The 10978-nt window shown below is 46.8% G+C and overlaps 1 long non-coding RNA gene across 1 annotated transcript; it reads left to right on the forward strand.

Moving 5' to 3' along the window:
- Positions 1-3726: 3726 nt before the first annotated feature.
- LOC108583006 lies at positions 3727-9897 on the forward strand. The gene is made up of 3 exons (XR_001897146.3): positions 3727-4883; positions 5400-6980; positions 8919-9897. It is a non-coding gene; the product is annotated as an uncharacterized LOC108583006 (long non-coding RNA).
- The last annotated feature ends 1081 nt before the right edge of the window (positions 9898-10978 follow it).

A 10978-nucleotide genomic window follows, 5' to 3' on the forward strand; every position in this document is an offset into this window, starting at 1 on the left:
CCCACACGGTGCAAGTCTGCAATGCCGAGCAGGACTTGAGAGCTACGAGCCGTCTGCCCTCAGGGCTGGGACCCCAGGGTCAATGGGACCCAGGGAGGTGAGGCCCCTGTCATCTGTCCCTGGAATCGCTTCTGATTTTTTTAATAAGATACATACAAATAGAAGTTCTAGCATTTTTTTTCTGTACCAGTGGATTGTCTACACCCCTCTCTGGTGACCCCCACCCGGAGCACCCCAATATGCAGAGCCTCGCTGTCTGCTCTTGCCACTCCTTGACTTGAGATGGTGCTGAGGCCCAGCCAAGCTCAGTTTCATTCAGTTCTAAGTAGTTCGTATCTTCCTGGTCTGGAGGGAGAGCTTCCTCTGCGTCACCCCCAGGAGCACAGCTGTGGCCTTCCTGGGAGGCATCACACTGTGTGAGGATCCTGTGAGGTCACAAGACATCCTTAGCCCGAGCTCCTGTTCCTCCCATCCCCGCTCTTAGTGCAGCCTCAAAGTCCACTCCATTCCCATGAACACCTGCCCCATAGGACACACGTTGTCCCTGTTCCCTACCCCAAGCCCAGTGAAGAGTCAGAGAACCAACAGACCAAGGGAACAAACGAAGAGGCAGGAGCAGAGATGAGATGAGATTTGGGAAACGCACACATGGCTGGGGAAGTGACACTAAAGGGCGCAAAGCAGAGGCCGCAGTCCCTCCTGGCAGGGGCACCCTGGCAGTGCTAGCGGGCAGCCGGGCTCTAGGGCCCAGCTCAAGCAGGCTCTGTGGGATGCAGGTGAGCCACAGGGTGAAAGCAGGCCCCTTCCTCTATGGGACCTTTGCAGTCAAACCCCCAGCCCCACTCCCCAACCAAGAAACAGCAGGACACTTTTTTCATCTGGAGAAATCCAACCAGAAAGGCTCTGGAGCTGGGGACACAGCAGAGTAGAGGAGATGCCAAGCATAAGATGGGACTAAGAAAAGCTCAACCCCCTGAGCAGTGAGACTCGCCTGCCCAGCCTCCCTGGCTAGGCTTCTAGTACCATGGAAGCCAAATATATACCCACAGGGAGGAGACTAGAAGATTCGTTTCTGGAGAAACTGAACCACTCCAGAGAGAAGCCCTCCACAGAAGACACTCGAGGATTTTCCAGTGGAAAAGCTGAGTGCTGTCAGATGGCTCTGAAACGAGGGCCAGTCGCGAGGAAGTCCCATGTACCCACAAAGAGCTTCAATCAGCCTCAACGCCTCCCTCAGCTATGCACATGAAGCTAAGGACCCATGTGAATTAAAAAGATCAAAAATAAATAAGAGCCTGTGATCCCACCACTTGGAGAAGCTGAAGATCACTTCTAGAAGACTTCTAGAACAGCCTGGGCAACACAGTGAGACCCAAAAATTAAATAGTAAGAGAGAGAAAAGGAACTCAGCAGAAGAAAATTCGAAGAAAATTCCTCCAAAATGCAGTCAAATAATAAGAGAACGTATGGTACCATGAAATAATAATTGTTTTTTATATTGATTTAAAAAATAAAAGAAGAAAGAAGTCCAGGGAATTAAAAATGCAGTAGATAACTATGGGCTGGAAGATAAAGTCAAGGAAAGCTTTCACAAAGTAGGACCAAATGACAAATAAATTGAATATAGATTTTTTAAATCAGAAATTAAAGTATTAATATAGGATATCTGAAACTGACTAAAAGAAGGTCTAGAAAGAGAAAAATGAGGAAAATGGAAAGAAGGAAATTATCAAACAGTGAATACAAGACAATTGACAAGACTGAGGGATTAGAGTTTCCAGCTTGAAAGAACTCACTAAGTGCCCAGCAAAATGAATGAATAAGACTCATATTGGTTGTCATGAAGTTTCTGAACCCAAGAATATGCAATACTAAAATCCTTGTCAGGATAAAAAAAAAAAAGCAGAATAAAAGTCACACTATGAAAGGTAAAATGACATCAGACTTCTAAAAGCATTAATGGGTACTAGAAGTTAAAAAAGGAATCTCTTCAAAATTCTAATGGAAATTTTTGTCAAATAAGAATTCTATTACCAGCTAAACTATCAATCAAGTATACTAGTACAATAAAGATATTGTCAGATATTCTCTCTCTCCAAACATTTGCCTCCCTTACACCCTTTGGCATGAAGCTACTGAAAAATATGCTCTCGAAGAGGGTAGATTAGTCTTGGGATTCAGAAACAGGTCAACACAGGAGAGAAAAAAGTGGATGTCCTGAGTAATGACTATTTGAGCAAGGAAAGGAAAGGTTCTGAGGAAAAAGGAATAGAACTGATCAATGCCCTGGTATATTCAGCTGTATAGAAAACATGTTATGCGATTTGGATAGTTGGGAAGGAATGAGTGACAGCATGTAAAAACACCAAGCTGGCCAGGCGCAGCGGCTCACTCCTGTCATCCCAGCACTTTGGGAGGCTGAGGGAGGCAGATTGCCAGAGCTCAGGAGTTTGCAACCAGCCTGGGCAATGTGGTGAAACCCCGTCTCTACTAAAATATAAAAACTTAGCCCAGTGTGGTGGTGTGCCCCTGTAATCCCAGCTACTCAGGAGGCTGGGGCAGAAGAATTGCTTGAACCCAGGAGGTGGAGGTTGAAGTGAGCCGAGATGGTGCCACTGCACTCCAGCCTGGATGACAGGGTGAGACTCTGTCTCAAAAAAACAAAAAAAGCAAAAAAAAAAAGCTGTGATTAAAAACAGTGAGGTAGTTATGGTAGTTATTAATGCCACAAAAAAAAACTAAACAAGTGTGTAAGAAAGATAATCATGTTTATATGATTATACTACAGGAAAATACTTAGTTCAACAATGAACAATATTTACATAGTCGCAATATTCACATTGAATATGAGTTCAATTAAAACTGTAAGTAAGAAGTGTTAAGATGAGAATACTAAATCCTTGCCTGTCCTAATGGGAAGTTCACAGAAAATGTCACAAACTGACGTATCACTTTCAGTATCCACAGATTGCAACCACCATCTCTTACCTAGATGGCAAACTTGCATTGTCTCCCAACATCAACTCCAGAGAGCCTATGGCGGGAAACGGAATTAGGAAATAGCAACAACATATTGGCCGGCTGTTTTGAGCTTGGTGTTTGGGGAGGAGAGAGTGGGAGAGAGCCAGGCCACTGCCATTCTTCCAGAAAAACTTCAAGAACAGCAGCCAAAATCTGCACTTGGTCAGCAAAAGCCTTGGGACAGTTGTTCCCTGACCCCTCATGGCAGAAGCCTGGGGCAACAGCCCAGAATCCTGGCATAGGAGACCATGGAGGTAGAGTCCAAATGAAACAAAAGCCTCAGTGAAGTGTTTAGTGGGGACCACAGAGATGAGTGCTGGCCGTGAGTATTTGCTCCTCCCTGCCTGTTCGCCACATGCCCCGGACTGCAGGATTACACTGGGGATTCTTCCTCCAGGGCTACCTCTAACCTTAGTACTTGAACAGCTATAGTTGTCTGAACTCTTAAAAAAATTAAGATACTTAATGATGATGCAAGAAGTGAATCAGTCTACGTTGCTGTTGTTGTTGTTGTTGTTGTGTGTGTGTTTGAGACAGAGTCTCACTCTGTCACCCAGGCTGGAGTGCAGTGGCACAGTCTTGGCTCATTGCAACCTCTACCTCCCGGGTTCAAGTGATTCTCCTGCCTCAGCCTCCCGAGTAGCTGGGACTACAGGTGTTCGCCACCATGCCCAGCTAATTTTTGTATTTTTAGTAAAGACAGAGTTTCACCATGTCGGCCTGGCTGGTCTCGAACTCCCGACCTCAAGTGATTCACTTGCCTTGGACTCGCAAAGTGCTGGGATTAAAGGTGTGAGGATTAAAGGTGATTCAACGCACCTGGCTGAATCATTCTATGTTAAAAAAAAAAAAAAAAAAAAAAAAAGTGACAGTTCCCTCCATCCAAGAAACCAAGGGAATTCAGTGGATTCCCATTTGCCTTGCCGTGCTTGGCCGGCAGTCTGGCTCTGTGCCATGCTTGTCTGTCCCTCTGCCTGGGGGAATGAGCCCAGAGATATCTGACAGCATCAGGACATTGCCAAATCACTGGCCATGGAGCAAGATGTCCAAACAAAGAGAGGCTTCCAGTCCACAGTCCGTGGGAGGAAAGCACTTGATTTCCCCGGCTTCCGATGTGCATGCTGGAAATGCCCCCCTCCTCCTTTTTGGCTATTGGAAAGTAATTGAGTCAGTTGCTTCAAATGGACTGATGATAATTCCTACCAATTAGCTGTATAATAATCATCCTGGCCATGTTTAGTTATCTGAGCAAGAGACAAAATTACATACCATTGAGTACCAAATAACTTTTATAATATATACTTAAACATTCAGAAACAGGAGCCACCAGTAGACACTTTGTGTCTCAGATGGTTTCACTGATAAACTCTGCCATCTTGAGTCTGTTTGCACAACTCAATTTGGGGATGTAAAAAGAGACAAGAATGGCAGTATATATATGGTATAGCCAAGGCAGGAATGAATTATTTCCAGGAGTGCAATGCTACATGGAATGGAAAATTCCGTCCGTCTCATGATGGAAGCAGCTACATGCACAGAGTAAAATGGTATTCAGCTTCCAGCTTAGCAAGGTTTTGAAAACTTTTGGCTTCTAAAATCTTTACTGTTGTTTTTGGTTTTGGCACTGGGGGTGAACAGTTTTCCCAACCAAGAGAACATCAAGACTGGATGTGAATGGACCTCACGTGGGGCCTGAACTCTCCTCCGTCGCCAGCGCCGCCTTGCTGGCTCCTTGGGCTCCCCAGGATGTGGATTTAGATTCTGGCTCTGCATCTCGCATGGAATATTAGATCGGGGAGTGGTCTTAGGGTCACAACCTCCTCCCCTGAATGAAACCTGCTCCCAGTGGATTTCAGCAGCAGGTGAACTTGAAATTGCTCATGGTGGTCCTACTAGTAGGAGGACGGAAGGAATGCTGATGCCCCAACATAGGTGGGGGGGCCCTCTTTTTTCCTAGCATCATGGTTCATATTAAGGGACTTCTACTAGAATTAATTGATTGAAAGTCTGGAAGAACTGGCAATTTGCCCTTCTATCTCAAATAGTGATGTGCTCTGTGGAGCCAAACTTTCCCCTGGGCGGGTACCCAGGGCCTACATGGCATGGCAGGACGGAGAGGCCGTAGTGCATATTAGTAAGCCTTGTTAGCCTTGGATCTGAAGCCAAGTCCTTCCATCAGCTTATTCACAATAATGCCCACACATCTTTGCATCTTACTTTTCAATTGGTTCTGAACTTGGAAGAAAAAAAGGAGGGGCATTATTTTTAATGGGCATTATTTTTACCCTTTAACTCCCCAAAGTCTAATCTTCTATTTTAGCTCTTGATTTCCCGCCTACAATAAGAGCAGTAAGTGACATTGAAGGTGTGTTCTCTAGATTTCTGCCCCAAAGTCCTGAGGCTGAGAAGCATTGAGAGAGAGCATGAACCTCGCTGCCACCACAATACGGCATCCTAAGAGAAGAAGCAGCTGCGTCTTTTGGAACTTGGAGCAGGGTTTGGGAAGAGGCACAGGCACAGCACTCGCCTGTTTCTGAGTGTACAAATGGTGAAAAGTAGTAGCATGGCCTCACTGAAGGTGCAGCAAAGGACAACTCGAATTTAGATCAGCGCATCCAGAGGCTGGACTCCCCGGCCCCATCCCCAAGACTGATTCTAAAATGAGACCTAAAAGCTGAATTTTTTTTTTTTAATATCAACCAGAAAGTCCTTGCTGTGACCAACCTGAAGAAATACCCAGGCAGTCAGCTGTCCTATGTTTCAACCTTTGCCATGAGACTGGCGCTAGACAAAGTACAGTAGAAATTCAAAGGGAATTGAGCGACACAGCTCTGCCCGGAGTCCAAATAAGTAAGATCACGATGAGCAGAGTGATACCTGGAAATGCCAACATTTGCATTCAGGCAGCAACCGCCCAGGAGCAGTCAACTGTCACTCCATCTGGGTCACCTGGGGGAAATCATCTTAGCCCCCAGGCCTGGGCGTCTTTATCCATCAGTGGCTGTGGCTGTGCTGCAGGATCCTGAGGATGCCCTTCTGGCTCTGGCCTCAACTGGTCCTTAAAGGAGAATGGGTGCTGTCTGGCCCTGTGGGGTCCGTAGGTGAAGAAAGGTCACATGCTCACTGTGTCACCCCATGTGAGCTGACTGTGGAAAGCTGAAAAGGGTGCAACCCCCCTCCCCGAACACACACACTCCACTCAGGACAGACACACCCAAGAATCCACTTTGCTCCCCGAAAGAAGACTTAAATGGGTGCTGGGAGATAAGAAGAGGCTGCCTGCATGGCAGGTGGTTCAAGAACCGTGTCTTGGATCTCAAGTCACGGAGTTAGACACAAACTGTCTAGACACGAATTGTCTGGATTTCCTCCAGGCTAATTGTTACAGGCGAGTTCTGTCAGAGAGGAACAGGAACCCGACAGCACAAGGCAAGGATGTTCCGTTATCTGGAAGGCAGCCAGGGAGGAGTCTATAGGCAGAGCGGGCTTGAGCCCTTCCACCAAGTAGCCACTTGGGAGGGATGACGGCTAAAGTCCTGCCCATCGTTTCTGTGAATCGATCTAACCCAGCTGAAGAGAAAAGAAGAGCGGTTTCATGGAGGCTATCAGCACCTGTTGCCTGGATCCGTGGACCTCCGGCTGGTCTCACCTCTCATTGTCCCAGCTACATTCCATTGGCCTCACTTCTTGATCCACACACAGCTAGTCTTTCCAGAAGCTTTCCCATCTCAGTAGATGGCACCACGTTCTCTCAGTTGTCTAAGACAAAAGCTAGAAGCCATCCTTGACCTCTCTTTCTTTCACCCTTATCCTCCTGACTTGTGCTTTGAATCCGAAATGGTCACTTCCCCAGGTCTCCGCAGTCATCTGCCTCTGCAAGCCACCATCATCTCTCACCTGAACCACTGCAACAGCTTCTACTGTTCCCCTCCTACAATCCAGAATGATCTTTCACGAAAGTAAGTCAGATCACGTCCCTCCCATCTGCATGAGTTATCTATGGCTGTGTAACAAACTATCCCAAGATGTAGTGGCTTAAATATAACAAGTATTTATCCCTTACAATTGCTGTGGGTCAGGAGTCCTAGAGCAGCTTAAACTGGGTGGGTCCAGTTCAGGGTTAAGGTGTCATCAGGAGCTGCTGTCATTCGAAGGCTCGACTGAGGCAGAGGAGCCACGGGCAGGGTGGTGTACTCCCTCACATGACTTCACTGTGTGGCTTCCTGCAGTCTGCTTGGCATCCTCATAACATGGCAGCCTCCTTTCCTTGAGAAAGTGATCCAAGACACAGGCTGAAGCTACAGTGTCTTTTAAGACCTGGCCTCAGAAGTCACACATTGTCACTTCAGCCTATTCCATTTGTTAGAAATGATTCACTAAGTCCATGCAAAGGTGGGGAGGATCTGGCTCCACCTTCTGTAGGGAATGTCGAACAAATTGTGAGCATATTTTAAGCCACTCACCATCTCAAGGTCCACGCCTGTCTCCTGGCTTTAATTGTTAAGTCTCAGTCCCAAACACACCAAACCTACAGAGCATTGCTACTCCCTGGTTACTTGAGGCCTTTGTACTTGCTGTTCTAGAAGGTTCTTTTGTCACGGCCAATCCCTTCTCATCATTCAAGTCTTAGCCCCAACCTCCCTCTTTCTGAGAGGCCTTTCCTGACATCAAATTTAAAATAGTGCTCCTCATTTATCAGTGTCAGGAAACAGCTTTATCGTTTGTTGACTGTGTCTCCACCACCCGACCCTAAGCTCCTGGAGAGCAGGCTTCTTGCTGCCCCACCACACTGGCCTCCAGGCCGAGCATCCCTACAGCCTGACTGGAAGGAGCCAGCAAACCCAGGAATGGAAGTGAGAGGCTCTGCCAGAGCAGTTGTGTGGCATCATATCAGCCACAGTGCCTGACATGGAAATTCAATGAGCTCGAAACTTCAGCCCATTTCATTTCACTGGAAACCTGGTGAGCCCAGATCAGGCAGGTGTCACCGTTTTAACAAAGAAACTGTGTTAGGAAGCTCTCCTTCCCTGTTGTCGGGGTGAGTGTTGTGCCGTTCTAGCATCTCATGGTTTTAACCACATGATAAATGAATTCCTTTATACCAATCCCACAGAACAAACGTGCACTTTTTCATTTATGAATTTGAGTTCAAAGTTATGTTTTTAGCTTTTCTCTAAATTTACCAAAACTTTTAACATAAAATTACTCATGACCCCACTAAGAAATTAAATCCTGGCAAAAATGAGATGTTGCCAAAAAGGACTTTGTGGGGATAAAGTAGTAGTGGTCCTTTACAAAATGCGCTGAAAGAAGATGGAAATAAATTCTTTGCCAGAAGAGCAGTCTTTGCTGAAAAGATTCACATTTCCTTGAGCGTTTTATCCAAAGTAGATCAAGGCTGCTCACCCAGAACAAGATCCAGTTTGCCAAAAACCTGGGCTTCTCTCCAGTGAGGCCCGATGATCACACGATGCCTATCCAGGTGTTCATTTCAGACGTTTTAGACACTCTCTGCACCATGTCATTTTTACGATTGTCAAGTTCCACAAATCTTCTTTCTTCTTCTTTAAAAAGTCTCTTTAATTTTGAGAACTTTCCTGCTAATCATTTCTCCGTTTGCTAATGATCCTAACCTTCCACAAAATGACTTCTCCCTCGCCAGCCTTCATTTTACTTCTCGTGCTTTCCCTGTTCTCTTTTCCTGCCCTCGGATTTCCCATTTTTCAAGCCATGAGGCGGACTTCAGTCTGTTGAATTTCAGCTCTTTCTTCCTGTCTTGGATTGCCTATTACCTATTGCAAAGGTCATTTTAAGTGTAATTCAGCTTAAATTACTTTATTTTCTCATCACTGGATTTTTTTCTCTCTCTCTCTCTCTGATCCCTTTCTCCTTCCCAGGCCCTCTACTCTGCCTACCCACCCCCATCTAAGTTTCACTTCTCAGGGACCATTTTCAGCAGCTCCTGATGAGGCCGGATGAAAAGCATTCTTGGGTGTTATTTGGAAGGTTAAGATTTGCGTGCTCACTGCCTGGCCATGGAGGCTGGGGTCAGAGGCTGGGGTGCCTTCTAGGATACCTGCAAACATAACTAAGATCCTAGCCCTGATGTGAGACCCCACATATAAAGTCTGCTGTTTTCTCAGCGTGTCAGGAATCACAGCAGCGAGCCCGGTGTGCTAAGCCATCCAGACACTTTCCAGAACCACTGAGTGTCTCATGATGGCAGCCACTACCTGCATGGAGTAAAATGGTGTCCAGCTTCCAGCTTAGCAAGCTTTTGAAAACTTTTTGGTTTCTAAAATTTTATTGTTGTTTTTATTTTTGGCACTTGGGAGTGAATGGGTTTCCCAACCAAGAGAACATCAAGACTGGATGTAAATGGACCTCACGTGGGGCCTGAACTCTCCTCCGTCGCCAGCGGCCACCTTGCTGGCTCCTTGGGCTCCCCAGGATGTGGATTTAGATTCCGGCTCTGCATCTCCCATGGAATATTAGATCATGGAGTGGTCTTAGGGTCACAGCCTCCTCCCCTGAATGAAACCTACTCTTAACAGATTTCAGCAGGTGGACTTGAAATTGCATATGGCCGTCCTACTAAGTGGAAGGACAGAAGGAATGCTGATGCCCCAACATAGGTGTAAGAGGAGGGAGAGGCTGATCAGGATGACTCCAACCTCTTGGGCCTGCGAAGAAGTGCACGTGAGAGTGTGCATGTATATGTGCACTTGTGTACACTTGTGAAAGTGTGTGTGCACACGTGAGTCTGAGGGCACAAGTAAGTCTGAGTGCACGTGTGTGTGCACACATGAGCATGAGTGCACACATGTGAAAGTGTGTACTCGTGTGTAAGTGTACATGTGAGAGTGAGCATGTGTGAATGTGATGTGTGTGGCTGTATATGTGAGTGAACGCATGTGCGAGTGCACACGAGTGTGTGCATGTGTGCATGTTGAGTGTACTGTGTGCTTACACACATGAGCATTCATGCACATATATGAGCATGTGCATGTCTGAATCATGTGTGAGTCTGTGTGAATGTACATATGTGAGTATTTGAGTGTGTTCATATTTACACATATGTGTGCACATGCCTGTGTGTGAATATGCATGCCCATGTGTAGTGCATGTGAACATGTGCGCATAGATGTGCATGCAAATGTGCACATATGTACATGTGTGTGCATGTGTGCACATGTGAAAGTGCACACATGTGTGACTGTGTATGCATGTGTGGGCACGAACACCTGAACATGTGTGCACAGATGTGCATGTGAATACACACATGTACATGTGTGCATCTGTGTACATGTGAATGCATGCATACATGTGTGTGTACACGTGTGAGGGCATGTGTGTGAATGTGCATATGTGTGAGTCTGTGTGTGCATGCATGTGATGCATGTGTGTGCACATGTGCAAGCATATTCGTGTGAATGTGTGTTGTGTGATATGTATGCATATGTACATGTGAGTATGCATGTGAACATCTGCATGCACGTGTGTGACTGTGTGAGAGCGTGCATGTGTGTGGCAGCAGGAAGCCACCATCTGATGGGCTTCCTGACCCTGGGCTCTGCCTCAACTCCTGAGACATTACCCACCGCCTGGGTCTTTCCAGAAAGTTCTGTCCCCAGCTTCTTCCTGGAGCAGAGTGCATGCTTCCCAAGGTCTGCAGAGCTGGGCTCCCCCTTTGACTACGGTAAGGGTCCAGCCCTGGCTGAAAGCCTCCACCTCTGTGCAGTGGGGGTCCTCGCCGCCTTAGGCTGACAGTGGGTTTTTAGGAGGAAGCTGAGGGCCTGGCCATGTCCCCTGGCTGGGCCTCAGATCCCACCTTGCCAAAGCAGCAAACGAGCTGCCTCGAGTGAGTGTGTGTGGCCACAAAGCCTTGGGCAAGGGACCGTACCAGAGCCTCCGAACTGGCTCCCGTGGCCTTTGTACTCGCTGTTCTGGAAGGTTC

This window comes from Papio anubis, chromosome 19 (assembly GCF_008728515.1).
Source record: "Papio anubis isolate 15944 chromosome 19, Panubis1.0, whole genome shotgun sequence".
NCBI classification, from domain to species: domain Eukaryota; kingdom Metazoa; phylum Chordata; class Mammalia; order Primates; family Cercopithecidae; genus Papio; species Papio anubis.